The sequence below is a fragment of the Hevea brasiliensis genome, unplaced genomic scaffold (genome assembly GCF_030052815.1).
Source record: "Hevea brasiliensis isolate MT/VB/25A 57/8 unplaced genomic scaffold, ASM3005281v1 Scaf516, whole genome shotgun sequence".
Taxonomy (NCBI): Eukaryota; Viridiplantae; Streptophyta; class Magnoliopsida; order Malpighiales; family Euphorbiaceae; genus Hevea; species Hevea brasiliensis.
The window spans coordinates 17,601-28,340 of NW_026615047.1; positions in this window are offsets into that span (position 1 = coordinate 17,601).

Below are 10,740 nucleotides of genomic sequence, written 5' to 3' on the forward strand. Positions count from 1 at the left end.
CTCCGTCTGGGGTCTGCATAACTCTTCTGCCTACTGAAAGCTGTTTTTAATCGTTCCCTGATTAAGGGAACTATCTCTGAAGTGTATTGCACTAGGTCTACATCATGCACCTTTGCTTCTCCCATTTCCGTCCAACACAGAGGAGACCTACACTTTCTTCCATATAGTGCCTCATAGGGTGCCATCCCTATGCTGGAATGGTAACTGTTGTTGTAGGCAAACTCCACCAAAGCTAGCTGATCATCCCATTGACCTCCAAAATTCAAAACACTCATGCGAAGCATGTCTTCCAGTGTTTGGATTGTCCTTTCGGACTGTCCGTCTGTCTGAGGGTGGAAAGCTGTATTAAAGTTCAACTGTGTGCCAAGTGCCTCCTGCAACTTCCTCCAAAATCGAGAAGTGAACTGGGGCCCTCTGTCAGATATTATGGAAGCCGGAACTCCATGCAATCTGACTATTTCTCGAATGTAGAGTCGGGCGTACTGTGCCACAGAATACGTAGTCTTCACAGGCAAGAAGTGAGCTGATTTGGTTAGACGGTCTACAATTACCCATATCGAATCATATCCTCACGTGATGCAGGCAACCTACCACAAAATCCATAGTGATCATTTCCCACTTCCATTCTGGGATAGGGAGCTCTTGCAGCTTCCCTGACGGTCTCTGGTGTTCAAACTTTACCTTCTGACAAGTCAAGCACTTGGACACAAAGTCTGCTATGTCTCTCTTCATGCCATTCCACCAGTAGCTATCTTTCACATCATGGTACATCTTGGTGGAACCTGGGTGGACATTGTACAGTGTATAGTGTGCCTCTCGCATGATTTCATCTCTGAGATTGTCCACATCGGGCACACATATCCTAGAACCTTGCATAAGGGCGCTATCATTGGCAAACCCGAACTCACCACCTTCACCTTGCTGTACTCTTTCTATGATCTTCATCAATTGTTGGTCTCTGTGCTGGGAAACTCTAACTCTGTCTCGCAAGTCTGGCCTCACTGAAAAATGAGCCAACAATACCCCCTCATCTGAAAGATCTAGGATTAAACCTTGATCCATTAACTCATGTACTTCCCGAATCAACGGTCTTTTCTCTGCTGAAATGTGCGCCAAACTGCCAGAAGATTTTCTGCTCAAAGCATCTGCTACTACATTGGCCTTCCCAGGGTGGTACTGGATAGTGCAATCATAGTCTTTCAGAAGCTCCATCCATCTCCTCTGTCTCAAGTTTAAATCCCTCTGTTGGAAGATGTACTTCAAACTCTTGTGGTCGGTGTATATCTCGCACACTTCACCATACAGGTAGTGTCTCCAGATTTTTAGTGCAAAGACTACAGCCGCCATTTTCAAATCATGGGTGGGGTAGTTCTGCTCATGCCTCTTCAGCTGCCTTGAAGCATAAGTCACTACTTTTCCATTCTGCATTAAAACACACCCTAGGCCAACTCTGGAGGCGTCACAGTACACGGTGTATCCTTCACCACTCATAGGTAGTGTCAACACAGGGGCGGTGGTTAGACACTCCTTAAGCTTCTGGAAGCTCTTCTCACAGTCATCTGTCCAAATGAATGGAACATTCTACCGAGTCAACTTAGTTAGGGGAGCCGCTATCCTGGAAAAATCTTGCACAAAACACCAATAGTAGCCAGCTAGACCCAGAAAACTTCGCACCTTAGTGACTGTTGTAGGCTTAAGCCAATCAGTTACAGCTTCAATTTTCTTGAGATCCACTTGAATACCTTCCCTAGAAACCATGTGTCCCAAGAATGAGATGCTTTTTAGCCAAAATTCACATTTTGAAAATTTGGCATATAGCTGGTGCTCCCTCAAAGTCTGCAACACCATTCTCAAGTGCCACACGTGTTCTTCCTCAGTCCGAGAGTATACCAAAATGTCATCTATGAATACGATGACAAAATGGTCCAAAAATGGCTTGAACACCCGGTTCATCAAGTCCATGAAGGCTGCTGGTGCATTAGTGAGTCTAAAAGACATCACCAAGAACTCATAATGACTACATCTTGTCCTGAATGCCGTTTTGGACACGTCCTCATTCCTGATTTTCAACTGATGGTAGCCTGATCGTAGGTCTATCTTGGAAAAGAATCTAGCCCCTTGGAGCTGATCAAACAAATCATCGATCTGAGGAAGTGGATACTTGTTCTTCACAGTCACCTTGTTCAGCTGTCTGTAGTCAATGCACAACCTCAATGACCCATCATTCTTTCTCACAAATAGAACAGGAGCACCCCAGGGTGAAGTGCTCGGACGCATGAAACCTTTGTCCAACAGCTCCTGTAGTTGCTCCTTTAACTCTTTCAATTCTGCTGGGGCCATCCTGTAAGGTGGCATTGATATGGGGTTTGTACCCGGAACAACATCAATGCAGAACTCTATTCCCCTTTCTGGTGGCAACCCTGGAAGCTCTTCAGGGAAGACATCCATGAATTCTCTGACAACATGAACATTTTCCATGTTGACACCTTCTACAGATGTATCTCTCACCAATGCCAAATACCCTTGGCATCCACGCCTCAACATTTTTCTAGCACTAATTGCTGACACCAAGTTATATGGAGCCATGCTCCTGTCACCATCAAAGCTAAACTCTTCCACACCGGGTATGTGGAAATACACCTTTTTGTTCCTGTAGTCTAAAGTGGCATAATGAGTTGCCAACCAATCTATCCCCAAGATTACATCGAAATTCATTACTGGTAGAGGAACTAAGTCTGCTGGGAGAATCTTTCCATCCACTACTACTGAGCTACCCGGAAAAACCATATATACATCTATGTTGTCACTAAGTGGGGTAGCTACCGACAAAGGACATTCTAAGGTCGTAGGGTGTCTACCCAATCTCATGGCAAATACAGGGGAGACAAATGAGTGCGTAGCACCCAGATCTATTAAAACACGAGCCTCATAGGAACAGACCAGAAGAATACCTGCCACAATTGTATTTGAAGCCTGAGCATCCTGGTGTGTCAGGGTGAAAACCCGAGCTTGACCCCTACCCTGAGTGGCAGAACCCTGATACTGACTTCTACCTTCTGATCTGCCTCCAAATCCACGTCCCCCTTGTCCTTGGCCCTGTTGGCCGAATCGATCGCCGCCATCTTTGAAGCACCAGGATACAACTGGCGAGGAACATTTGCAGCAGAACCCTGTGACCCCATCTGTGGCTCACTGAACACGGGGCATTCCCTAGCAAAGTGACCTGGTTGGCCACACCTGAAGCATACTCCTGAACCCATCATACAAGGTCCTGAATGTCCTCTTCCACACTGTGCACAAGGTGCCAAGGAGGATCCTGAACCAGATCCAGAACTGTTGTACCCTGAACTGTGACCACTGCTGGATCTGTACCCTGGTCTGAACCCTAGGGATTTGTGTCTAAAACCACTCTTCTTGTTCCTACTTCTTCCTCTGAAATTACTCTGGCCACCACTATCTGGAGCACCCATATGGGGAACACCTGAAGAACCCTCTACTCTGTTTTTCTTTGCTCTTCCGCTGTCATCTGCAGCATAGCTAATCTCTATCTGTCTGGCTCGATCAACTACCACATCAAACGACTGATCAGACATCATGGCCAGGTTTGCATACCTCCTGTCAAGTCCCTTCAGGAATCTCTTCACCTTCATAGTTTCTGTAGCTATTGCTGTAGGGACATACCTACTCAATTCTAGAAATTTTGTAGCATATTTGTCTACAGACCTGCCATTTTGTCTTAAGGCCTCAAAGGCCCACTGCTTTTGATCTCTGAAACTTTCTGGTACAAACCGGTTGATAAACAGTTCCACAAACTGAGTCCACGACAAACCCTCCATCCGAGATAATATGTAGTCATTCATCCATTGTCTAGGCATAGGCCCCATGACATGCTGCATACATTCTATAAGTCTTCTATCAGTCAACTGCAACTCTGCTCCTGCCTGTCTGCAGGAATCCAAAAACCGATATGCATCGTCTGACACATCATAAGTACCAGGCACCAACTTCTTGAAATTTATGATCTATTTGTAAGGTTCCCCTCTTGGTGCGGTGGGTATTCTTCTTTGTGGAGGGTGGACCATATACTGCGCCATCATATCGATGGTCCTCTGCAGCCCAGCTAGAGTAGCTGCCATGGGGTCCATGGGACCCTGTGCCATGAAAGACTGATCCTGAACTGTTGGCAGCTGCTCTTCTACTTGAGCAGCTCTAGGCCTCCTACCCCGCCTCCTCGGGGCAGGCGCCTCATCCTATGCTGACACCTCGTCAGGCACATCTGGTTTTGGTGCAGTGGCAGCTCTCATGCTTCTACACATTTTCCTGAAATTCAGCAACATTAGCCCACAAAATTCAAAATTACTCATTACACAGCTCTATAGACTCATATTTACACACAATATATGAAGCAAAAACTAGAAGCAAAGATGACAATGCAAGACCAATGTGGACCCTATTTTTCCGCATGTGACTCCTAGTAGACTCTTCCCAATACTTTAGACAAACATTCCCTAAGAATCTGGAGCCTAAGCTCTGATACCACAATTGTCACGACCCAACCTATGGGCCGGACCGGCACTAGGACCTGGGCCAGCCTAAAGCCCCCAAGGCCCGTAGTAAGCCTAACTATTCTTTAATCAAACTCTAAGGCCCATTTGGGCCCAATATCAAGAAATCAACCGGACGGAGTCCGGCCATAAAGTGGACCTTTCAACGGGGAGTTTTTGACTCACCCGACCTGTAAACAAAATTTATCATCAATTGGGGAGCTCAGCTCACCCTCCACATACTCATATCAACATAAAGACAAATGGGAGCTCAGCTCCCTCATCCAGTCCATCAAACATGCATATAGTAATTTTACAGGTCCACATAACAATTTATATTACAGACCCAAATCAAATAAACATTTCTAACACATGCGAAAATTCTAGGAGTAAATAAAATTACACAAATATTGATAAACAACCTGCGAAGGAGAAAAGCAGGTTAACCACAATAAAATCCTCCTGTAGCCTGAAAAAATATTGAACAGGAGTGAGCGTTCGACTCAGAGAGTAAAATATCGATTTTAACCATAATCTCTATAACTATCTGAAACTAATGCACCATGTAGAGTGAAATGCAACATCAGCAATAAATTCACATCATAACAGCAAAAAGGTAATTTGGAGCACTCACACACCCAGTAATATTAATCATAATATATGGGAGCTGATCCCCTATACAACTCTCTTAAATCCAACCTGGTGCCAGCAAAGAACTCAAGCCGGACTTTCGCTTAATATACCAAATCGGGGTCCCAGCGAAGAACTCAAGCCGTGACTACCCCCGAAGGATCGGGTCCCAGCGAAGAACTTAAGCCGTGACTACCCGTCCTATCCATAGTCCACACCACATCACACGCACGCCAACGCACACACACTGCTCCAAATTACCACAACAACATACATGGCACTTTCACAGTTATGAATGCAACATAAGTTATGCCTAAAGTTTATCTACATAGATATATGCATATAAGTGATGCATGGGCATGCTTGAACATATAATAATAGTGAAATTACAATTAAAATTAATATTTTACTCACAGACTTGACAACGGTCACTGTAGCGGCTGAGCGGAGGAAGAAGGCTGTCCCGACTCACCTGACAATTACATTACAATTATTTAATACGATTGACTCAATACAAATCATGAAAAGACCAAATACGTCCTAAGTCGTGCCGAAAATCCGACAGAATCTCCCCTATACCTAGGACCTACCCAACCTGCAAAATGGCTCAAAACACACTTCTATATTCACAATCCATATATCCACAACTCAATCACATGACACAGCCCCTCCTGGGCCCATCAAATCAGTCATCCATCACAGTATGTAAAATTTCAATTTAGTCCTTATAATTGATCTTTTTGCAAAAACTGCACAAACAAGCTCTAAAAATTCTAAAATTTTGTCCTGTGGTCCTTAGCAATATTACTAGGGTATTGCAAAAAGAATCATAATTTTCTGAGCTACCACGAATATTTTATGGATTTTTAATCCTATTTAAGCACTAGAAAATTACAAAAAAGTAAGGTTCGGGTTTACCTTTGCCGATTCCGACTTCAGGGACGCGCTCGGGACATCTGACAATGGGGGGGTAGCCAAAACCTTGGTCCAATTCGGAGACTTTTCCGGTAACGGGTCTGTCTGGCCGGAAATTCACAGACCCGGTCAACTGTCGAATTTCCGCGAATTGAGGATACCTACACGAAGCCCACAACACGGGGGTTAGTACATAAATTTTTCAGAATTTTCTAAGCTCATTTAATGCTCGGAAAGACACTGCGAAGTTCTGTGGGACCCACCGAAAAACGGTGTCGGAAAAATTTGAAATTTATGTCGCCGCGAAGCTCTCGACGAGTGGAGCGCTCTGGTACTCTCGGTTTTCTCGTGGGATTCACGGTTTGCGAGAAATCTAGCCCGAAAGTCAAAATGGGCTAAAATTTCCCGGGCAAAAATTGGACAAACCGCTCGATGGATTTCGGTGTTCTTGGTGTCTATGGAAAGCTCTCGACGAGTAGATGAGTTTAGACACAAGACCCGGTCCGATTGGTGGCCGGATCGGCCGAATTTTGGCCGGGAAGACAAACGGTCGCGCGTGTAAGGAAGGGGCGTTCGCGCGCGTTTTCCGGCCGTTTGGGGCGGCGGCCGGCCGTGGGGAAGGGATAGGTCGGCGCGCCGGTGAGCTAGGGTGGCGGGGGAGGTGGCTGGCCGGCGGGCTGGGGCGAGAGGAGAGAGAAAACGGGAGAAAGAGAGAAGGAGGAGGAGACGCGCGCCGGAGAAAAAGAAGAAGGAGAGCGATCCGGTCTGGTTCGATTCGGCTGGTTCGATTTGGAATACAAAATTTTAAATTTTTACTCTGCCTTGGGATCGAAAACGAGGTCCAAAAATTTCGAAAAAATTCTAGAAAACTCAGAAAAATTTGTAAACTCCAAATATATTTTTAGTTTTGCCACGTGGTCTTTAAATAAATTTTTAAAAATAATCAAAGTTTATATTTTCAGAAAATCGAAACCGATTTTTTTAAAATCCGAAAAAATCTCAAATAATTTCTTAAAATTTAAATAAAATTAAAATATCAATAATACTCATAAAATAATAAAATTAAAAATTTTGGGGTGTTACATTAATATTTTTACTTTAAATAATTAAAATTAATTACATTCATAATTAATTTTATGAAAATATAAAAATTATATTTTTACAATTTTTCATTCTAATTAAGTGTAATTGAATATAATTATATTTTTTGAATTTGTATGAAAATATAAAAGTAATGTTTTTGTATTTTAATTATTATAATTTTTTATTAATTTTTATTTTTAATTATGTATATGAAATATAAAAATATTATTTTTTATATTTTATTATCTTAATTAATTATATAAAAATATAAAAATAATATATTTATCTAATATAATTATAATTTCAATTTTTTAATTTTATTAATTATATAAAAATGAAAAATGTTTTTTTTTCTTAATTAATAATATGATAGTTTTTATGAGACATCCTAATACGTAAATGAGTGTAATTGAATATTTAGCTTTTAACAAAATAATTATCTAATTCTTATGTTTTGATTTCTTATATTAGAAAGAGAAATAGTGATTCATTTAGTCGTGAAAATCAAATTCTTTAATTTGCGAAAATGTGAATGAAAAAAAAAAAAATTTAAACATTCTACAAAGAAAATTATGTCTATTCATTCTCGTTTCTAAAATAATTTTTAACTAACTAAATGATATTTAAATTTATTTTATTATGAATTTAAAATATAATACGCATAATAACATCTACATGTAAAATAAATAAAACTCATATATTTATTATTTAAATTTATAATAAATTAAATTATATATATAATTTAATTTATTATAAATTTAAATAATAATAATTTTAGATAATTACTGATCTACTATATTTATACGCATACACATAATATTTTTGAAATTATTTTATAGATAATTAATTAATTTTTTTAAAAAAATATTATTTCATTCCTTTAAGGGCTTCAAGGTGTGGAGGGAACATTTGTTAGTGGTATCTTTTCAAGCAGCAAATCGATATAGGATATGATTCTGTAAAAAGCCTATTCCTTATTATTTTTATTAAAATGAATCACATGTGCACACCTGTCCTCATAAAAAGACCCAAATGGGTCTATGAGATTCCAGATTGAAATTCCATTAAGGGCTGTTGGGCAAGACTCTCCATAAGAAGCAAAAAGATGAAAGAAGTCTCTCCTTTTGGGATTGGGAGGATTCAACGTGAGAAATGACGAATCTTAAATATTAATTAATTACTAAATTAATTATTTTTTTTATTACATTTAAATTATTTTCAAATTAATTCACACATCAATCAATATTCTCTCTATATATATACTCATAACGTGTAATATGCTCTTTGATATTTATATTTTGATGAATATTATGATTTAATTTTATATTTTAAAAATTAAATGATTTAATTTATTATTTATATTTTAATCAAAATTAAAAGTCTTTTCGTATAATATTATTATTAGTTTAAGTGAAATGATAAATATATTTTTAATTAATTAAAAAAATTTATTATTTAATTCATAAACTTTGATTGATATTATAATTTAATTTGTATATTGTAAAAATTAAATAATTTAGTGCTTGTATTTGATATTTACTGAAATTATTAAATTTTTTTGAATTCTTTTTATAAAAGAAATAAATTAATTTATTTAATAATAATTAATTTTAATTAAAAGAAAAATAAATAAAAGAGTAAATCGTTCAATTTTTAAAATATAAAAATCAAATTATAATATCAATCAAATATCACAAGTTAAATAGTAAATTTTTCTTAATTAAATAAAATATATATTTCTCTTTTCACTTAAATTAAAAGTAATATTAAATAAAAGAACCTTTGATTATAATAAAATTATAAGTGAGAGATTAAATTATTAATTTTTAAAATATAGAGATCAAGTTGTGATATTGATAAAATAAAAAGGCCAAATAATAAAATTTTCACTCGTAAATAATCGTATTAATACTAACTTAAGGGCATTAAACTTTAATCAATAAAATAAAAGGCGAATTTGCTTTCTAATTAAATTAGTTCTTGAAATTTACCGATACAGGATGTAGATAAGAGAAAGATTCTAAAAATATTATGAGAGTATTAAAAAATTACTTTTTACATAAATAAAAAATAATTTCTTTCTCATTTTATAAAATGGGTACCATGCATTTTGTGAAAAAATCGATAATTCTTCAAATAAGCAAGTTTTGGATAGATGTTGTACATATAAAAATTATTTATTTATTATTTTTATATAATATCTAATTTAACTCAACTAAATATTTATCTCAAAAATTTAGAATTAGCTATATAAATTCGCTTCTCCATTTTAAATGATTTTGAATTAAATTCTTAAAAATTTATTATTATTTTTATATAATATTAAAATTAAAATAATTTAATATTCAAAGTCAGTCGTCCTTACATACATCTCTCATGAAAAAAATTAACTTAATTATCAATTTCAAAAATTAATTAATTTAATTTTTTTTCTGTTTTAATTTATTATCAAATTGAAGGGTCAAATTAGTCCATTTTCTTTCACATTGCTTAAAGTAAAATACTAAAATGTGCGGTCCCAGGTCGGCGGCTCTATGGATGATTACATAGCTGCGATCCTGCTGTCTGTTGCAGAACACTATAAGTGTAGTATGGATGGGAAAAGAATAAGATTGTGCAAACACATGATCCCCCCATGCCTATTCACGCCAAAAATGTACTCAATTTTAAAATTGAAATTTTTGAAATTTTAATTGCAAAACCCTTCCACTCTATTTTAATAGATGTGAATCTTAAATTAAAATAAGTAATTGGCTTTTCTCAAGAAAGTTTTCCCCTTTTCATCTTTTTTTTTTTATATTTTTTTCCTTCTTTTCTTTTTTTTTTTTCTTTAAATCTCCTTTTTTACAATCATATGTAAGTTTCTTACTCCAATTTTTTTTAACTTTAATTTCTTTTTTATTAAATTTTCAAATTTATATTTATTTAAATTAAATCTCAATTTATTTTCTTATATCTGTATTTGATATTAACAAATTTAAGGTTATCTCTCTAATATCGAACTGTTATTCTCCCATTACTAAAGCCTTGTCTCTCTTATAAAATTTTGTTTTGTTTTTGTTACTTAGAGTATTTGATAGATGTTCAAAATATAGGATATATTGTTGACTTCTTCTGATTGAATATTTTAAATTTTAAGTATGGGTGATAATTTTTATCAATATTTTTTTATTAAAATTTAATAATTTAACTTTTTTTGCCGTTCAAAAAGATAACAAGTTCTCAAAAGATAATATTACAGTAGATATATAGATATATATATATATATATATATATATATATATATATATATATATATATATATATTCACATTTATGTTAAATGTACACCAAAAATAAGTGAACACACAACTAGTTTAATCCTCATATTATATTTAATTATTTATGAAAATTGAATTTGAGAATTCAATTTTTTTTTTAAATATGATTTTTTTTAAAAAAAACTTAAATATTTTTCCATGTGGGGATGGAGAATATATAAACTTCAAGTTCAAACATTGGCTACAAAATATATATGAAGTAAATTGATTATTTCAAAGTTTTAATCTTTAAGAAATAGTCAATCATGT